The sequence below is a fragment of the Pollachius pollachius genome (genome assembly GCF_949987615.1).
Source record: "Pollachius pollachius genome assembly, chromosome: 17".
NCBI classification, from domain to species: domain Eukaryota; kingdom Metazoa; phylum Chordata; class Actinopteri; order Gadiformes; family Gadidae; genus Pollachius; species Pollachius pollachius.
The window spans coordinates 11,519,277-11,539,256 of record NC_136950.1 but is presented as its reverse complement, the minus strand read 5'-3'; positions in this window follow the sequence as shown (position 1 = coordinate 11,539,256).

The window sequence follows — 19,980 nt, the reverse complement described above, 5'->3', positions numbered from 1 at the left end:
AGTGGTACTTTCTTGGGTTGTTCTGCAGCAAAATCCTTGAAAAATTCCAGTTTGTATCTCGATGGTTTTGTCCATGGATGTTTTGACGTCCTTTTGAGTCCTACATTCAAGAGCATTGAGCTGGATACAAACGTTTCATAACCGAATTTCACAACTATTCTTAATATAACGATATACATGCATAATATAGTCCGTGTTCACAGTTTATTTTGTATTTGTATTAGTTCGTTTTCATTTAATTGTTATTTCTTGCACACAAATAGATTCAGATTTAAACGGAAGTATTTCGCACAAGTGCGCTTGTCCTCCGCGCTCCCATTGGTCACATCCCCGTTGCTCCTTCGTCGGTGTTGTTGTTGTTTTGCAGGTTTTATGATCCGTAGTTTATGACATCCATGCTTGTAACTACCCGTTTACATTGATCAAGATAACAAATAAAAGAAATGCAAATTACCGATTTGAATTCGACCATCAGAGGGCTGACAGAAAACGAATCTAGAGTAATTCTGAATAAAACATTTTACAAATTTTGTTTATTTTCTTTTAGGATTAATAATCATTTTGAAAGATTGGTCATGGAGTAAATAATGAACCATTGTGCATAATGTATGTATGCCAAATTTGATTGGAGTTTTTTTTACATTTATTTGATTTTAATACGATTTCAAGTTCTTATTAAGAATATGAAAATATAAATATAAACAATATATAAATCCCATAAAGACCCTCGGGCATGAGAGTTTGGGCCCTTGGGCTTCAGCCCAGCCCTGGCCTGTGAGTTAATCTTGGCTGATTGTGGAAAGTTCAGGGGTAGCGGGAGTGGGGTCCCTGTTGTGGTGGTGCTGGTGCTGGTGGTGGGGTTAGTGCTGCTGGTGGTGGGGTCAGTGGTGCTGGTGGTGGGGTTAGTGCTGGTGGTGGTGGGGTTAGTGCTGCTGGTGGTGGGGTAAGTGCTGGTGGTGGTGGGGTTAGTGCTGGTGGTGGTGGGGTTAGTGGTGCTGGTGGTGGTGGGGTTAGTGCTGCTGGTGGTGGGGTTAGTGGTGCTGGTGGTGGGGTTAGTGCTGGTGGTGGTGGGGTTAGTGCTGCTGGTGGTGCTGGTGCTCCATATCTGTGGAGAGCAGATGGGACGGCTGGGAGTTATTGGAGCTGGCGGAGATGAACCCTCCACCCACTAGAGACGGACACTGTTGCCACCTCAGCGTCAAACAGTACGGGAAGTTCAGCTACAACTGAAAACATATATTTAAGGCACCATACATTTGATTGACTTGCACCAAATCCACGGGTTTTGATGGATCTAAAACCACCGTTTCCTGTGGAGAAGGTAATTGTAAAATACCCGAGCCTGAGCCGTGGGTTGGTTTACAGGAACGACGTTTCCTCCCCCAACTGACAGGTTAAGTGGTGAATGCTGAGAGAACATATAGCATTAGGGGATTAGGGCCTCGCCTCATCGTTTATCCTCAAAATGCGATCTTTAATGGCGAATTTTCCGTCAATGCGAGTCACGCATTTGAAAAGTGATGGAAGGTGATACAAGTGTATATCCCGAAAGGAAAGCGGAGCGGTGGGGAGAAGGGAAAGGAAGGCCTGTGCTGCTCAGCGGCATACCGTCACTGCCCTTTACCTGACAATGAAGCAGCCACCAGACGGAAAAAGGAAGAGGAAAATGCCGTCCCAAGTCCCTGACAGAGGGGTGGCAGAGCTGTCAGCGAATCCCTTATCGTCCTCCGCAGCACTGCCCATGTCAGGACTGTCGCTCTTTTCATTTCTCCCCCCTCTCCCTCTTTCTCTTTCCTTTCCTCCCCCCCCACCCCTAACCAACGGCTTCCGTCATTGGTTTTAGGCGACAAGCACAATCTTCAACCGTCCAGCCGCCAACCCCTCCTAAGGCCCCCCCAACGAGTCACCCAGATACGGGCCGACGGAGGTGGGCTATCAGCTCACCTGGAGCCGCCCGGCCTGCGGCCAGATAATGATTTCCAAACTGCCGGGCAGTGGGCGGGCAGTGGGCTATGGCGGTGGTGGTGGTGGCGGAGGGAGGGAGAGGTGGTGAAGGGGGCTGGTGATGGTAGGGGGGCTTGGTAAATGGCTTTAATAGCCCTGTGAAGGTAAGATTTGTCTGCCTTATCACAACTGGCAGATGCATCGGCATGGCGGGAGATGGGGTTTGAGACGGAGGGGGAGGGAAGGGGAGAGGGGGCAAATAGGATGATGCGTGGGGGAGGATGAGGGGGGGGGAGGGGGGGGGGGTAAGGTAGGCGCAAGAGAAGGAAGGGAAAATAAGTCTGCTGATAACGTTTCCACCCCCTGGGGTAGGAGAAGTGTGGTATTGGAGGAAAGAAAAAAGAAAAAAAAAGAGTTTCATGGGATTAAAGCCCCCCTTTCCCCCTTCTTACTCTCTCTCTCTCTCTCTCTTTCCCTCTTTCCCTCTCTCCCTGCCTCTCTCTCTCTCTCTCTCTCTCTCTCTCTCTACCCACCTCCTCAATTTACCCCATCTTAGGGACTCCACATTCCAGCCAGCTGTTTGAAATGAGATGTCCAGAGAATTGTACTGTCGGGTTGACAGCCCCTCCCCCTCCTTCCCTTTCTTCTTTGTTACTCTAACCCCCCTCACAACACACTCTAGATCACACACACACACACACACACACCACATCACACCACACACACACAAACTCACACACACCAAACACCGCAAACAGCCATACACTCATACGCACTCATGCACTTACACATTCACACCCACATGCACATTCACACCCACGTGCACTCACACACACAAAAACACCACCACTTCAACAGCTCCTAGTTACTAGCGGTTCACATTATACCCATTCTACCCCCCCCCCCCCCCCCCAAACACACACACACACACACACACACACACACACACACACACAGCTGCATGTCTTACTGACAGGGAAACCACACAAGCTAACTCTTTACCTGCTCCTCCAACCCCCCCCCCCATCCACACCCTGAGAGCTCCTTTCATGGTGCGGAAGATCCTTTCATAACCTGCTCTAAAAAGCATAAATAACTGCAACACCAAACACTAAAAAAGACACATTCCAAAGGCTCCTCACACCAGGTTCGCACTCGACCTTTAGCCAGGGTCGGGAGGTGAGCCGAGCGGCAGCGGTTGATGTTAAACACAGAGAGAAACACATGGTCCTGTGTGTGTGTGTTTGTGTGTATGTGTGCGCGTGTGTGTTTGTGTCTGTGTGACTGAAGTTGTGGCAGACTTTCACCGCAGGCACACTTTGCTGTATATTCCTGTCGACAACATGAAGTTCTTGCACGTTTTTTCGTTCACTTTTTATTGGACGGAGGCCTTGTCTGTACATCATTCCCCCAACAAACCCCACTCCACCCCATCGGAACAACCACCCCCCCCCCCCCCCCCCCCCCCCCCACCTGCCTCAACCAGCTCTCAAGAAAAACAAACCTCTTCCTTTATCTACAACAGGCTGTGCTCATAACAGCTCCGACCCTAAATCTCCCCCAAAACAAATAACCCCAGCATCAGGTCTTTGTTGGAGCCCGCCAGAAACACTCTACACACACATACCATGTGATCTGATCATTCTCAACCGTTATCGTTACTTCCTTTGGTCTAGATGGACAGCAACTTTGCCATTTTTCCCTTTATCCCTCTTGATGATGAGATCCTCTTCGTCTTCTTCTTCTTCTGCTTCTGCTTCTTTTCCTTCCTCTTCAGCTCGCCCGTGGAGAAACTTCTGACAGTGTGAAGCACAGTGAAGCACGTCAGCAGCAGCAGCAGCAGCAGAAAGAACCTCACTCTAACGTGTGAGCTCAGACGTGTGCCCAGGCCAGGCCCCTGGGGTTTGTGGGCGCCTGGGGGTTGTGGGCTCTTGGTCTCTCTGACAGGCCCCCTCTGACAGTGACTGTCACCCCTCTGGACTTCACGTAATGATGCGTCCCCAATCAAAGCCAGAGATGAATGGAGCCAGTGGTGGTGGTGGTGGCGATGGGGCTGATGGGGAGGGGGAAGTTCTCGTAGACCATTTGTAGAAAGAAAAGAGGGGGGAGGTAAGATTAGGATGCACAACATCTGGTAAAGGTGTGTGTAGGTGTGTGTATGTGTGTGTGTGTGTGTGTGTGTGTGTGTGTGTGTGTGTGTGTGTGTGTGTGTGTGTGTGTGGGCGTGCCTTTGTGTGCGTGTGTGTGTGTATTGGGGGGGGGATAAGGGGGAGTTGAGGTGATCCATTACCGTTCTTTCAACCAGACATAGATGGTCATTCCAACAGAACGCTCCCAAATTGCACTTTCAAGTGCTTAGTGGTGTTTAACATTGTCTCTATGCTGCAGGCTAGAGATAACTTTAGACACCACACATGTCTCTGCGTCTCTCTCTCTCTCTCTCTCTCTCTCTCTCTCTCACTTTCATTTCTTGTTTAGCACAGAATCTCTTGTTTTCTGTGCCTTTCTACCAATGGCGTTGAGAGTGTTGCTATCTGTGTCTATATTGTCCTAATTAATTCCCTGCCACCTTTCTTCCTTCTCTTTTTTTGTTCCACCCACATAAATTATTCTGCAACAGTGCATGCCTCAAGGTATTAACACTCTTCATTTGGTTAAAGAGCTGTGAAAATAGGAATCGTGTGATAGAAAGAAGAAAAGCAGAACATTAAACAGCTTTGTTCCATGTCCTTCGTAGTAGGTAGTTGACTCAATGAAATGTTCAAGTGTAATTGTGAACAACAAAGAAAGACAAACTTTTTCGGTTAACAGACTAAAGGCCAAAGCATAATTAAGATAACTATGTTATTCATTAGTTGAATTCTTTGCAACAATGCACATGCAAGATTGTGTTTGTGTTATTGAGGGGCTTCCAGTCCATAATAATAACTTAATTACATTATTCACTTCCTTATTTCGCCAGAATAAACACTTGTGCCTGTGTGCACATCCTGGAATGTCCAGAGTATTTGTTTGTGCTTATGTTTGTTTGTGTCTGTGATCCACTATGAAATGGTTGCATGTGTGTGTGTGTGTGTGTGTGTGTGTGTGTGTCTGAGTGCGTGTGTGTGTTAGCGCATGTGTGTGCGTATGTTATGTGCATGTGTGTGTGCACTTTGAGTGTGAAGCCTGCTCTTCATAATTTACAGCCTGGGGTATGGAAAACCTTCCACCCTACCTCGCTGCCGTATTTCCCTCACGCCCATCCAGTATTTGGGAACGTCGTCATAGCTACAGCCTGAGATATACGATTATTTACCATTTCCCCCAATGGAGGCAACAATTCGGGATGCATGACGGGAATAAAGTATAGCTGGAAGTGGATGGGAATGGACCCTTGGAATTTGTAATAGGCTGTGTTCGAGTAATGCTGCATAAGATGGGAAGCAGAACAGCACATCGATCGCTGAGGCTTACCCCGGCTCCCCACTCTAGTCTCCACCGAGACAGCCCTGTCGCCTCTTATCCAGGCCGAGCTCCTGATCCACTGGGAGCCCATTCTCAGGCCTTGATGAATCTCCCTTTGCTTGATAAGCCATTATGCTTTACTTCCCTGAGACCCATTGTGGTGCCATCTAAATCTGCTCCCCCCCTCCCCTCTCTCCTCCCCCCTCTCTCTCCATACAAACCCTGTCTCACCATTCCCTTACCACCCTCTCTCGCCTATTTCCATTTAGCCTAATGACTATTCTGCTTTTGTCCATATCTCCTTCCTTTCCCTGGCCATCTCCCTCTCCTCCCCTCTTCCTCTGTGTCTGAGGCTGTCTTCCCCGACCGGAGCCGTGGCGGAGGGGGCTTAGAGGCGGCCGCTCCACCCCTAAGCCCCCTGAATGCCAACGAGTCTGGGCAGGGCGGGCCGGTGAGAGACAGAGAGAGAGTCTTCCTCACACTCACTTCATATGCACCATGCTGCTGATCAACGCACCAACTGCCTCAGAGGTGCATTGATAGTGTGGTTGATTAGGTCATTGACAACACACCACTCCTGGCGGATGTGGCTAGTTGTTCTTTGTTATTAGGTCCAAGAGTCCGAGTTTGATGCTCTATTCCTCCACTAAAATTTGGGGCTGGGTTGAATGTAGTACCTAGTATTGTAGTGTATAATGTAATAACTGTGTTACTGGCCGTGAGAACTGATGTTTTTTCTTTGGTCAAACAGATGAAATATTGTAACGTAATGTATATTTTGATGTGAATTGATGTTGCTATGACAACAGGTGCTTCTATGTGTTTGTCGGTGTGTGTCTGTGTGTTTGTGCGTGTCTGGAGTCACCAGACGTGGGCGGACGCCATGGAAAATATCATGTGGAGGTATATGTGGTCAGGGATAAACCTCCCACCACATCAGGGCAGGGGTCTTGGTAGGGCAGCGGAGCAAGCGTTTGGTTATCAGCTCTGGAGACCTGGGTTCATCTCCTGTTGAGGGAGCTCTCCATTGAAATCTATCTGTCTATTTATGTATGCTTTATAGATAGACAGATATACCATCCTCTTTTCAGTCTTCAAACATGGTATTGATCAAAGTAAGCTGTCAAGGCTTCAACATATATTGATATAACCTTTTTTAATTGTGGCCCTCTTTGTCTCTTAAACCTAAATTACTAAATGACTGCAAATGTAAGAGTGAGAGAGCATGTGTGTTTGTGTGTGTGTGTTTGTGTGTGTGTGTGTGTGTGTGTGTGCTTGTTTGTGTGCTTGTGCGTGTGCATGTGCGCATGTGTGTGTGTGTGGCCTATGTATGTCCCTGTGTGTGCATGTGTGTTACTCACCGCTATCTGGTCCTCTGTCGGTCCACATGATAGCACATACCACCAACTTTGTTGTGTGGCAATTAAAGTTTCTATTCTATTCTATTCTATTCTATTCTATATATCTTCAAACCGTCCCCTGTTAGGCTGCTGTCCCACCAAGGAAACCATTCAAATTATACTTTGAATTATAATAAACTCAGAAAACCTTAATTGATAGATAACCAATATACATCCACTTTATGGCTTTGACAGCCACGAGGGAAAGCCAAAGTATTTATGTCCTACTCACATACTTCCTGTTTCGTGTCATTTCAATCCTGTTTCAAATTAAAGCCACAGGCTATTTTATTAATCCCAGATAAAATAAAATGTATTATATGAATCCCAGTTAAGTATGTAATGTTTTGAATGTAATTTATTATCATCATGAAATCAAATGTGAGTTGCCAAGTTGTCTCTTCTTAGTTTCACTCTTTCAGAGCCTGGCTCTCTCTCCGTCTCCCTCTCCCTCTCCCTCCTGCTCTCTCTCTCTCTCTCTCTCTCACCCCCCCGCCCTCCCCCTCTCTCTCTCTCCCTCTCCCTCTCTCCCTCTCCCTCCCACTCTCTCTCTCTCTCTCTCTCCCTCCCCCCGCCCCCCCCTCTCTCTCTCTCTCTCCCTCCCTCTCCCTCTCTCTCTCTCCCTCTCCCTCCCGCTCTCTCCCTCTCTCTCTCTCCCTCCCCCCGCCCCCCCCCCCCCCTCTCTCTCTTCTTCCCCCCCCGCCCCCCCTCTCTCCCCCCCCCCCCCCCCCCCCCCCCCCCCCCCCCCGGCCCCCCCTCTCTGTCTCTCTCCCTCTTCCTCTCTCCCTCTCCCTCCGGCTCTCTCTCTCTCTCTCTCTCTCTCTCTCCCTCCCCCCGCCCCCCCCCCCTCTCTCTCTCTCTCCCTCCCTCCCTCTCCCTCTCTCTCTCTCTCTCGCTCTCTCTCTCTCCCTCTCCCTCCCTCTCTCTCTCTTTTTCATCTCCAGTCAGAGGCTCTGGTCTTCACAGGACTGCTGTGGCCCTTTGGCCTGTAGCACATTATGTTCCTTCCATCCCATAATTGTGCACTAATCCCCAATAATCCTGGAGCGAAATGAGGTAGAGAAATAGGTAAATGTGTGTGTGTGTGTGTGTGTGTGTGTGTATAGCTTTTTAACCTATGTGTGCGTGCAACAGTGTATATGTGCCTTTGAAGCAAGCGCTGCACTCGACCTGTCAAGATGACAATATATCTCATCAATGTTTATGCATGTCTGCTCTTTATCCATCTGTCTGCGTGTCTGTCTCTTTGTGTGTGTGTGTGTGTGTGTGTGTGTGTGTGTGTGTGTGTGTGTGTGTGTGTGTGTGTGTGTGTGTGTGTCTGCGTGTGTGCGCTCTGCCAGTCTGCCTAACTAAAACATGGAGAGAGGGAGGCAGGTGGGGGAGCAAACCCACGCTCCTTGTCTCATGTCGAACCTGCGGGAGTATACAACCTCCCCCCGGAGGTAAAGTAACACCTCTCTCCCGCCCGGCGTCTGTTCGACTTGTAATTAAACTTTGGTGGAAAGTCAACTTATGTGAGGAACTGCTGGCGCTGGCATTATGACTCACGTCAGCTCCCCTGATGTTTCCTCCCTGGCAGACGCTCTTGATGCTCCGTCGTATATCTTCTCCACCTCCTCCTGCTCCTCCACCTCCTCCTGCTCCTCCTCCTCCCCTTCGGCTTTGCGTTCATCATTAATTCATCCTTGATCATCTTCATCCGGCTGCATGCGAGGAACAAGGTGTTGGTTTGTTGTCCCGATCTCTTGTTATCCCGTCGGAGTGAAGGCACGTCATTAACGTGCTCCAGATACGGCGCTGGGATTATGGTGCAGTCTGTATTGTAGTATTCATGATCCGTGTATAACACCGCGCCATGGCACATTCTCTCAGAGCCTAGAACAATGGCGCGTCGCGGTGAAGCATAACGTTCATGCGTAAGCGTGACAGGGTGCACACGCCCACGTACGCACATGTGCACATGCGTCAGTCTAGTCGCGGAATCGCTGTGCAAGAATTGAAGAGCCTCTTCCAGGGAATGCGATTGGCTTTGCATGAAAGCGTGGGCGCGTATGTGTGTGTGTTTTTGTCCCTTCCTGCCCGCCCGCGGGTGAGGGAATCTCCTATTTTGAGGGATTTCCAACCCCATCAATAAATCACTGAATATCATCATGACAGTATCATGGCAAAAACCGGTGGAAAATTGGGTCTGGAGTCGAAGGCTGTGGCGGATCTAATCCTGGGAATTGACAATCCTATGTTTATTGATTTCAATATGTCTCCTGCCCGACAGGGAAAATGTAATTCATCATTGGAGAAAGTTAGAGATCGCTTTGTTTGATTTGATTGTTTGTCGCGAGACAGATAGAAACAGTTATGGCCATTTTCGACAAACAAAGGTTACCAGACCAGGAAGAGTTACGCAGTTTGTTCAAAACGAGGATTCCTCATGAATCCAATCTAGCGGACTCAGAGGGGGTTTTGCGTTACCAACAGCAACCAGGTGATTAAATTCCTTAATCTCGTTAGGAAATAACACACAAATTTGTCACTGAAGATATAACTCTGTTTTTACTTGAGGCTTAGTTGCTGTTATGCTTTAAGTCGGCCTCCTAAATGGAATTCTGGTTGTAAAAGCAGTGACTTTGATAAATCCTATAAGCACCTGCGGGTATCAAAACTAAGCCTGTCTTTCTACGAGAAGACTCCCTTTGAAATAATAATACTAGTAGGTCCAGTAGAACTGGACCTACTAGGGATATTTCACCTTTATTTCACCTTTACTCCGCCTCATCCCTTCTTAACCCAACCGTTCAACTCTCTTTTGCTTCCATGTCTTCATCACATAGCAGAGCGGGTACTCTACAAAGGTCCTCCTCTGCTTCCATTAGCCCCAGCCGGACCCTCCTTCACGGTGGCCCATTCCAGGTTCACGGCCCTCCAATCCGGGCGGTCATTTCGGACTTGGCACTCTTGCTACGGCACAGCAACCACCCACCTAATGAATTGTCGTCCGCTTTAATACCAAATTACATGAAGGTGAATCGTAATAGATTAGTTGGCGGTGGTGGGAGGGTGGAGGGGGTTGTGAAGGTTACTTACTCTCAAAACCCGATCCGTTGCAGTCGTGTGATTGCCTGTGGCTTCAGGGTGACGATGGGCTACCATATTTGTCGGATGACGTGGCACTTCCCAGCGAGGGGACAATCACATGTTCTTATCGCGCCCGCTGTTGCCTCGGAGGAGTTCCTTTGTGCACAGAGGAGAAAGGTAAATCCTTGTCTTTGCTTAAGAGCTGCAGCTCATTACAGCCGGCTCGCTCCCGAGCCCGCGAGAGCCCAGTGAGTCTCTGGAGGTTGACTCCATTATCCTTGGCGTGGAGGAGGCGACGTGGGAGGGAGTGGGAGGGGATCCTGACCGCCTCATCCACCCCACAAGGCTATGATGATTGGGACGACCTGTCCTTCCTCTTAGCTTCGCAAGTTTGTTGTACAAGCTTACATTGTGCCTGCATTGTGTGACTTTGCAGCTGTTGCCCACACGTTTCTTCAAATGACAAAAGGTTATGTGATTTAATAATAATGCTATAGTTCGACTGCCATTTATATTTTATTTGAGCGGCTTGCCACCCCTTACAGAAGGTCCACTAAGCAGAGCAGAGCAGGTTTTAGGCACTTAATGCATAATTTTCTCATCATTTTCAACTTTGGAAGTTTTAAAGTGATAGCTAAAGTAAAAGGATTAAATGGCGCAGGTTTTAGTCTAAAGTCGACTGAAAGTAATTCAGTTACTCAACAAAGCTGGAGCTTATACTAACAAAATACACCCCAGAAATAAATGTTTCCTTCTTTCCTTAAGTATACACTTTTAAACACATGTTTGGTACGTCTGTATTTGTATTATTAAGAAGGAATTTATTGCTGTGTTTTCTTCCGTCTAGCAACCCAATATTTTATTGTCCGAGAGCCGCGTCATACGGGATGATAGAGGCCTCTGACTCCGGAGGCCGTGCGTTGTTTTCAGGCATCCGCACCAGACTGATTATTAACCCAGATGAGCAGGGTGACACACAATTACGCTCATTTCCTTCCGCCTTCCCTCGGTGTTCCGCAAGCTCGCTGCACTGACTTCCAAGTAAACACAAACACACAAATACACAATACACACACGAGACAATCCCCACACCCACAGACATAATCACTCACACGCCTCAGACAGATACGAACTCAAACACCGTGAAAGAGGACAGGCGGGCAGTGACCTGAATATCAGGCATACATCTCCGATATGGCTAAAAGCCAGTTGAGTCATATTGCTGGCGAGGTAACCCACCATTATCTGCTCTCTAAATAGGAAGTTACAGTGGAAGCCGTGGCCAGGAACGGCTAGACGTGTTGCCTTTGGATTGCTTTGGCTTATTTTTTTCTCCTTCTGATTGCGGGGGTCTACTAAGCAGTTAAATACCCGTGAATGTCAACGCAACATAAAAGATTTGTGTTCTGTAATTGTTTAGATCAGCGAGTGCCGGCTGGCAAAATCAATCGCTTGAATAAAATTACCAGTTATGGTTGTTTTCATCCATGTTTATAATTGCCGTCCGGTACTACTGTTCCGTAGGCCTACTTAAAGGCTGGTGCTATGTTGCGAATCTCGGTCCAAACATTCATTTATTAATTCATATTCCATAGTCAACCACTCTATATTTAGCGGGGCCATTTTGTATGTCAAACTCAAATCCTTTTAAGCAAATGTTCTGACCATGTACCGTGAGCAATGGCTGAAATTGAAATAATCACTCAAGCAAGAAAATAAGAACGTCGTTTCCACCATTTCTTTAGACAAGACTGCCCCCCCCCATCTTCCAACACACACACACACACATACACACACACACAACTACCGAAGATGGCATTATCTGAGCGATCTTCCGAAAAAAAACACAAGACCGCGACGTCTCGCATTATATACTCTTTGCTCGGCCTCCCTCGATGTTTATCAAAATGTGCCAGCGCTGAACACACTCCACTTTAAAAACCATTACAAATAAATGCTTTCATCGATCCGCTGTTTTGCCACGTAATTATCGGAGGGGTACGTCTCAGTTTTTTAATGGACCTTGGCTCGAACAATGGGGATTCCAGCTCGCAGAGGAGAACGTTCATGTGTAATTATTTCAACACAATGAGCCACAGACTAAGCGCCCTCATCCCTCTTGTGCATTATTGGGCCCATGTAATGGTCTCTGCTCCAAGCCATTGAAAAACCTTATTCTACTGAAGCCACAGTTAATGGATCCACGCTCCCTCCCGCCTTACCTTTAGCCGTATATGCCGTCATATGTTTAATACTCCCTAGACCGATGTTCGCGTTGGGCTGTGTCTATAGACCTCGGCAAATTTTGACATATTTTTCTGTGTGAGTGTGTGTATGTGTGTGCGTGTGTGTGTGTGTGTTTGGTGTATGTGTATGAATGTGTGTGGGAATGCATGTATGTGTGTGTGTATGTGTGTGGAGGTGGATGATGTATGTGTTTGTGTGTTTGTACGTGGATGTGCATGATGTGTGTATGTGTTTTTGTGTATGTTTGTGTGTGGCTCAGCAACTGTGTACTTGCCAATCAAAGCGTCCCTGTTGGCCCTCAATCTCCCGGCCGGTATGGGCCCCGGGGCCCGGGAGACGGCGAGAGAAGGGCTGAAGTCGGGAGTCTAGGGGGCCCACACACACGCACTCACGTTCATACAGAAACCCTCCTGGCACGCTGTTCTCTTTCTCATTACCAATATGTCCTCTCTACAGTCGCCCTTACCCCCTCCCCATTCCACTACAACAACAACAACCTGCCGCTCGGGGGCACTGGGGTCGAGAGAGAGAGAGAGAGAGAGAGAGAGAGAGAGAGAGAGAGAGAGGAGAGAGAGAGAGGGAGAGAGAGAGGGAGAGAGGAGAGAGAGAGAGAGAGAGAGAGAGAGAGAGAGAGAGCGAGAGAGAGAGAGAGAGAGAGAGAGAGAGAAAGAATGAGAGAGGAAGAGAGAGGCAGGGGGAGAGGCTACGCTGGGGCTTTTGTTTTCACTTCACCTCGATTGCATCGCTGTACCTGGTAAAGTGGACCACATCGCCGTGCATTAGCGGCATCCGCCATGCTTGTTTGGCTCGGTTCACACGCACAAATTACACATACACACACACACACACACACACACAGACTCAACGCACACACACACACACACACACGCACACACAAACACACACACACACACACACACACACACACACAACACTCACAGACAGACAACAAGGCTGTGGAAAATACCTTCCCACAAACGACGCACCAAAAGGGGAATCCACGAGACTTCATACATTTCTGATTGGTTTTTCCCTGTATGCCCGGAGACTGGAAATGGTTTTACCCGTGGCTTATGGCCAACTGAAAAGCTTGTTTTTTTCTGTGAGTTAAACTGAACCTGAGGTAGAGGATCGAGAGAGGGGGGGGGGAAGAGAGAGAAAGAGAGAGAGAGAGAGAAGAGAGAGAGGGAGGAGAGAGAGAGAGAGAGAGAGAGAGAGAGAGAGAGAGAGACAGAGAGAGACAGAGGCACACACACAAAGAGAGATTTATGGTGTTCAGCAGATGGATATGAATAGTCTTTTGTAGTCCACCCTCGACCAACTCTGCTATCTGGTGGGAACATAAAATGTTTGTTCACAGCTATTAGTGCATATGTGCGTTACGTAAGAAAATCGGCTTGCTCGATCAAAGATTCACTGTAAACGCTGTCATTAAACAGTAGCAATATTTTCTATACTAGAGTCACCAAAACATAAATTGGATGCGTTCGGCCTATCTTGTATGCCATAAATCAGTGGTTCTCTAGTTTCGATTAAATGTTTCATATTTATCTTTTGCTTTGTGGGAAGAATAAGCAAATCAATAAATCAATGTAATGAGCCTAAATACCACAGTTATCTTGTGACATTAACCATAGCTTGCGTCCGTAAACTCAAGAATGTTATTGGCCCGAAGCAAAAGAAAGCAGCGATCACAAAACAGAACTGGTTATTTCTGTAGTTTACCAGACTCTAAAAATAATGTTGCATTCAATAATGATCACGAGGAGGGTTTCAAGTTATGTCACTTTCCAGAAGGCCATCTCTGTGCTGGTTCCCAATTTATATAAGGAAAATAAACACAACAGATGGGCTTATTTCAGAACCTCTGGTGCACTCATTTAATAGAACCTCAGATCACTGAAACCCCTCAAATACAGTAAGCTCTTTGGTGGCAACACAACACAAAAGAATTGGAAATAAAAAAATTAAATTAAAATTAAAATACAACTTCGATTCCTCTATTTGTCTTGCACATATTTTGGAATTGACGATAAAGCCGACTTTGAACTTCGGACTTTGATAACGTTTGAGAAAAACAGAAAAAAGAAGAACATTGAAAAAATCAAGAGCTTGTAGGAAATCGTACATGATGAGTGACAAAAAGACGCTGTATTCTGTGACTTTGATTGAAAAGTGATGGAGAGCCAGAAGAAGGTAGACCATAGAGATAAATCCTAATCAATGTGCCAGTGTTTACGTTTTACTGCTCAACAACTTCATCAAAACTTTTATCTGCAACGTTCTGTGCTCCAATCAGTCGGCTGAATGTACAATCATTTTAGAAATTGGTGGGTGGGTGTGGTGGGCGACGAGGGCTGGGTGGGGTGGGTTACCCTTGGGTGCCCCTCCCCACCCACCCCATCGCAGCAGCTGTTGGTGCAGATGTAAGGTGACAGTAATCAATGCTGATTATTAAAGTGGGAGCACCATCTCTGGTGTGTGATTAATCTTCATTCCCCCACTGTTTACTGAGGCTGGCCTGGCCTTTTGCACGTTACAGAGGATCTGCTTCTTATAGCTCCCTGGAGAGGGAGAGAGAGAGAGAGAGCGAGAGGGAGAGAGAGAGAAACAAAACAGTGTCACCATTAAACGTACTCTTGTCTATGGCACAGAGGAGGCAGGGACGCAGGGGTCCTTATTGGAATGCATGGCATTTCTGTATGTTTGTGTGTTTGTGTGTGTGTGCATGCGTGTCTGTGCGTGTGCGTGCGTGCGTGCATATATATTTCCGCTTTTGTTTTCACTGCGATCGTAAGTAATTGACTATTGACTATCGGTAATTTGCATTCCCATATAGCGGGTTTCTCTCGCGGACGTCGACGTTGCTAACGACAATGGGAGCGGGAACATGTGGCTTCCTGCTGGGTGATGTGGGGACACATAAACCCAGGCCCGGATGAAGTGTCCCCTGTAAACTTTGGAGAGCGTATTGTTTACTTTGGGGGGGTTGTTGGTCTATTGTTTAGGAAGGTGTAGCTATTTTTGACCTTGATGGTGCTTGGCGGTGGCGGCGGCGTTGAAGCCAGCCATTCATCATCCCTGCACCGCTGCGTCCCCCATCAAACTCAGATTAATGTTGAAGAAAACTCAAAGGAAAATCGAATCACCCGAGTCACTCGCTTCGTTTTGGTTCGAGGGCATTTTTTGCTACACTGCCAGGTCAATTAAATACACAAATCAATAACAATATAACAAAACAATATGAATACTGGCAGTGCAACATGCTGAGTGTTAATTAAAACAGGACATAATAAAGTGATAATACACTCTCGCAGAGGAACAAACGAACACCCAAACACACTTAAAGGTGCTCGTTTGTTTGCTTGCGCAAATATAGAGAGAAAGAGAGCGATTACAACCGTCAGTGAAGATAGGAGTAGAGAAGGTGAGAAAGAGCATCTCTTAAGATTTAAGTTTGTGTATGTGTGTGTGGATGTGTGTGTCAGTGTGTGTGTGTGTGGGTGTGTGTGTGTGTGTGTGTGCGTGTGTGTGCGTGTCTGTGTGTGTGTGTGAGAGGCTTGCTGCACAGATGTGGCTGTGCGTATGTTTGATACGCAACGGTGGAACACCATTACCATTTCTGGATGAGGTTGAAGGCTCCTGGTGACTTCAGCTACTGCTGCCCGGGACTGCAGCAGATGGGCCCGTCCTCCCAGAGACTCCTCCCCGGGTACCACCCCTCCCGCCCCCCCTCGCCCATCACACGCACACACACACACACACACACACACACACACACACACACACACAATACCCCCGCCTTCCAAAAATCTCATCCCACAGGTGGCAGGATTCTGCAGCCCCCTTCTCCCCCCCTCCCAATATCCCCCTTTTTCACACAGACACACACGACACGCACACACACGACACGCAGACACACACGCACGCACGCACACACACACACACACACACACACACACACACACAAAAATCCTGCTTCCAATTATTTTGAGATCTTCCGCTAAGAGAGATTAGCAGATTTATCCCACGTAGATAGTTAGTTATTTTTTGTACTTTTTTCAGCAGAAACACTTCAACAGAACCGTTCTGTTCTGTCCCCCCCCCCCCGCCTCAATGGTGGAACAAGAGAAGAACGACTACAACGGTTTCCGTATAAATCCATCAATGAATGAATGCTTGGTGGTGGTTGATGAAGGAGGAAGGATGGGGGCTGGTTGAGCCTTTCTATTCCCTCGGGGGGGGGGGGGGGGGGGGGGGGAGGCTTGCGAAGTGTGTGAGCATCAAGGCGAGAGACAAATCAGACGTCAAGAAGCAGTGACAGCGCTGTGTAAACCAGATTATGTTATTAGTGCTGCCAGTGGCAACTTTGTGTTTGCGCAGGCCGTCGTTTGTGCATGCTTTGTTTGTTGTTTGTTCAGATATGACAGACGAAGGGAATCATTTTACAAAATGCAACATCAGCTGCACTCATGTGCCCGTCCACATCCCAGGGAGGATGAGAGAGATCCCGGCACACAGCACAGGAATGCTTATTGCAATCATTTTTTTATCCTGCCTTCGCATAAGTAGGAGCTCATTTGATGTTGCAAAGCAAGAAAAAAACTATTTTTTCTTCTTCTCTTTTCAATATTTTGTCTTTGCGGGGGGATACCGCCGACCCATATTTTGCATTTGTTTGTGCTACTTTGTGTACTTCAAACAAGGGATTACCATTTCAAAGCTGGTCAAGTATGCCTTGCTGGTCCACACTGCAGAAAACACAGTGGCATTATGTTGTTTACTCTCAACAAGCTTAATGACAACAACAGAGCAGTCGTTGGCGACTCGCTATTAGAAAACGCAGTGAACTCCGGTCGACTCTCCCATGTAATACTCCTCGTGGTGAATAGCAACGCATTGCTCTCTGCGTGTGTAACAGAGAGAGAGAGCGAGCGAGAGAGAGACATAGAGCATTCAGATCCTCTCTGAAGAATCAAAGGCCCACTTTTCTCCTTCTTGTGCAGAACAGGAACTGCTGTCGATTCAAACGGTTCTATCCCACATGTGTCGCCAATCACAAACACCTTCTGTTTCCCATCAGGCCTCTTTTGACGGGTGATTTGAAACGTAAAGAGCAGAGAGTGGGGGCGGTGGGGGGCTTCTCTCTGAACCCTAAGGCGTTCATGGTGGTGTGCTCCGGAGGACTCTATCCAGGGTCTCCTCGGGAGCCAACCAGGGGAACAAGGGGCTACGGTTTGCCAACTCGCTTCTGTTTGTTTGTGATACTGGGACTCTGAGGTTTTCTACAGAGTTCTCCAGAGCACTGTATCTCACATGGGGTCCTTCACTCCCTAGCCAGGAACTGCCCCGTACCACTCATCCTGCGACCCTGAACGCTGGGAGAGACTGGGAAAAGGCTTTGAGACTGATCAGACGTTCCTCGGCTCTGGGGAGCCCTGGTTTTGTGGTTCATGTTGGTTATTATGGAGGGGTGGAGAGGATGGGGTCAGACTCAAAATTGATGCCTTCCTCTAATTTCACGGGACATTTGTCAGCCGGGGTAGGTTGCAATGTTTCCGTGCGGAAACGTTTGGTTTTCAAGATGAGGTCCGCTAAATCCGGTCCCGTCTCGCTGGTCCATCTGGGGCTTCCAGCCTCGTTGTCTCGGCCGTCGTGACGAAAGGCGAGCGGTTGAGCATTCCACGTAGTTCACGGCCCACGGGGGGAAAGGAGTGAAGACAAAGCCTGTTCTTTAGGTCTTCAAGCAGCACATCTCCGTGGCGTGCCCTGCTGTGTCTCCTGTGCTGCACACGCACTCACCATATGCTGCCAAAAGCTTCAGGGAACAGCCCTCAGGTGTGTGTGTGTGTGTGTGTGCATATTTTTGTGGATGTGGGTCTGTGTGCATGGGTGTGTGTCTGCGTTTGTGTGTGTGCGTGTGTGTGCACATGCCTGCGTGCCGTCAGCCTCCCACAATTCCGTTTTCCTCTTCCCTTTTCACACTTCTGCAGAGATTTACGACCGCAGTTTGTCTTCTGACAGCGTAATACTTCCTCTGTGGAATTCCCAAACGGACGAAAGCCCCCCCCCCCCCCACACACACACACACAGAAACCCAAAACAGGTGACTCAGGACAAGGGCCTCCACACGTCGATAGAAGAAGGGAAAGGCCTCACAGGGGGGGGGAGCAACGATGAATCCCCTGAAATCGCTGGGAGGCTTTCAAGGTTTTGCGTGGTTATTTATTTATCTATTTATGTACTTATTTCTTTGTGGGTCTCAGGACCACCACCTGTTTCCCATCGAGCGTCCACTCCGTCTTGCTGCTCACACAATCACCGCCGTTCGACCCAGTGATCGCTCCGATTGCTGCAGGACCGAACGCCATCTTTCACCACGGGAGAGAAAACGTCCTAAAAGTATATAGGGACCAAACATTATATATAAATAAAAATCCATACACAACGCCATAAAGCAGATTCATACATCCAAGTATACATCTATAAAGAGGGATTATTACAGGGTATCATCCGACAATCCCCCCTGAGGGACTTGGGGATGGGATCGCAGGTATTAAAAACTCAGTGGGGCTCTTACAAGGAGAGTAATGACAGTGCAGCGCAGGGAGGTGGGTGAGGCAGGGAGGAAGGGGAGGGGGGAGACAGCTTTACTGTTCCCCTCAGGCCCTTTTCCAGTGCGAGCAGATACGACTATCTTCAACCAGAGGGTGTGTGTGGAGGCTGGGGGGGAGACACACACGGAGGGTCGCGTCGAGACATTCTCCGCGCTGCGTCCGCAGCTGAGCAGACCGTGGATTTATGGAGCGGCCCGTGACGTAGCAGCCATTTATTTATTTTAAGTTTTTTTTGTTCGCTGAGGTGATAATGATCTAATGGGAGATGGGAAGATGAGAGCGATAAAGAGAAAGCGGGAATTTGATGACAGCAGTCGCCCGGGGACCGCTTGATTAAAAAATGGGGATGGAAGATGGCGGAGGCGGGGGAGTGAAAAGGTAATATTTGTTTCTGACAAAACGCATCGGGTGATGCATACATTGTATGATGAAGCGGGTGAATTGGACTGACTAAATACTTTAAATGCTAAAGGGGGTGGAACACCTCGGTTTCTGGGAGATAAGTGGCTGCAAAAAACGCTCACCCGTATTTCACCCTTTCCCCACGAGAGATACATTATGTAGACCAGCAAATATCTTTATCCGTTAACACTCCCTGCCCTGCATGTTTCCACTCCATGCTGCCGCCAGATGTATGCTTTCAAGAAGCACCCCCCCCCCCCATCCTTCCCTGGGTAGGACGGGAGAGTCTGCTGGTTGTTCTGTGAACTGAAGCCAGCGCAGGCACTTAAAAACTTAAAAATGAAAAACAAATCCTCCGCCTCCACTCCACACTTGAACTTCATAAATGTGTCTTTTGTCTTTCGTCTGCAGTCTCTTCCCTCAGAGGTCCCGCCCCCAGCCCCCAGCCGGCTCGCTGACCAGCGAGGGGGATATAGACCGAAGGGACGAGGATGAGGAGGGGAGGGTGTCTCTTCAGCTCCCCCTCCTCACATAAATATGGAGACCGCGTTTTGAACCCGCATGCTGATGTGCAGATGTGGTGATGGCCGCAGTCCAACACTTGATCATGCCCCTCCCCCCCCAGCGCAACCCCCCCCAACCAGTCTACTCGAGATAAACTGCTCAGAATAAAAAAAAATAATAATAATTTGGCAATTTCTTTAATGGCCGCCGCCTGGATGTGAGAGGAACTGTGTGTCAGCCAGGTTACTCAGAAACACATGTCTAATAAACCAGACGCTTGGCTGGGCTCTCTCCGAGGAACGACAGGCTGCAGAACAGGGATTGGAACGCGATGGAGCAAGCACGGA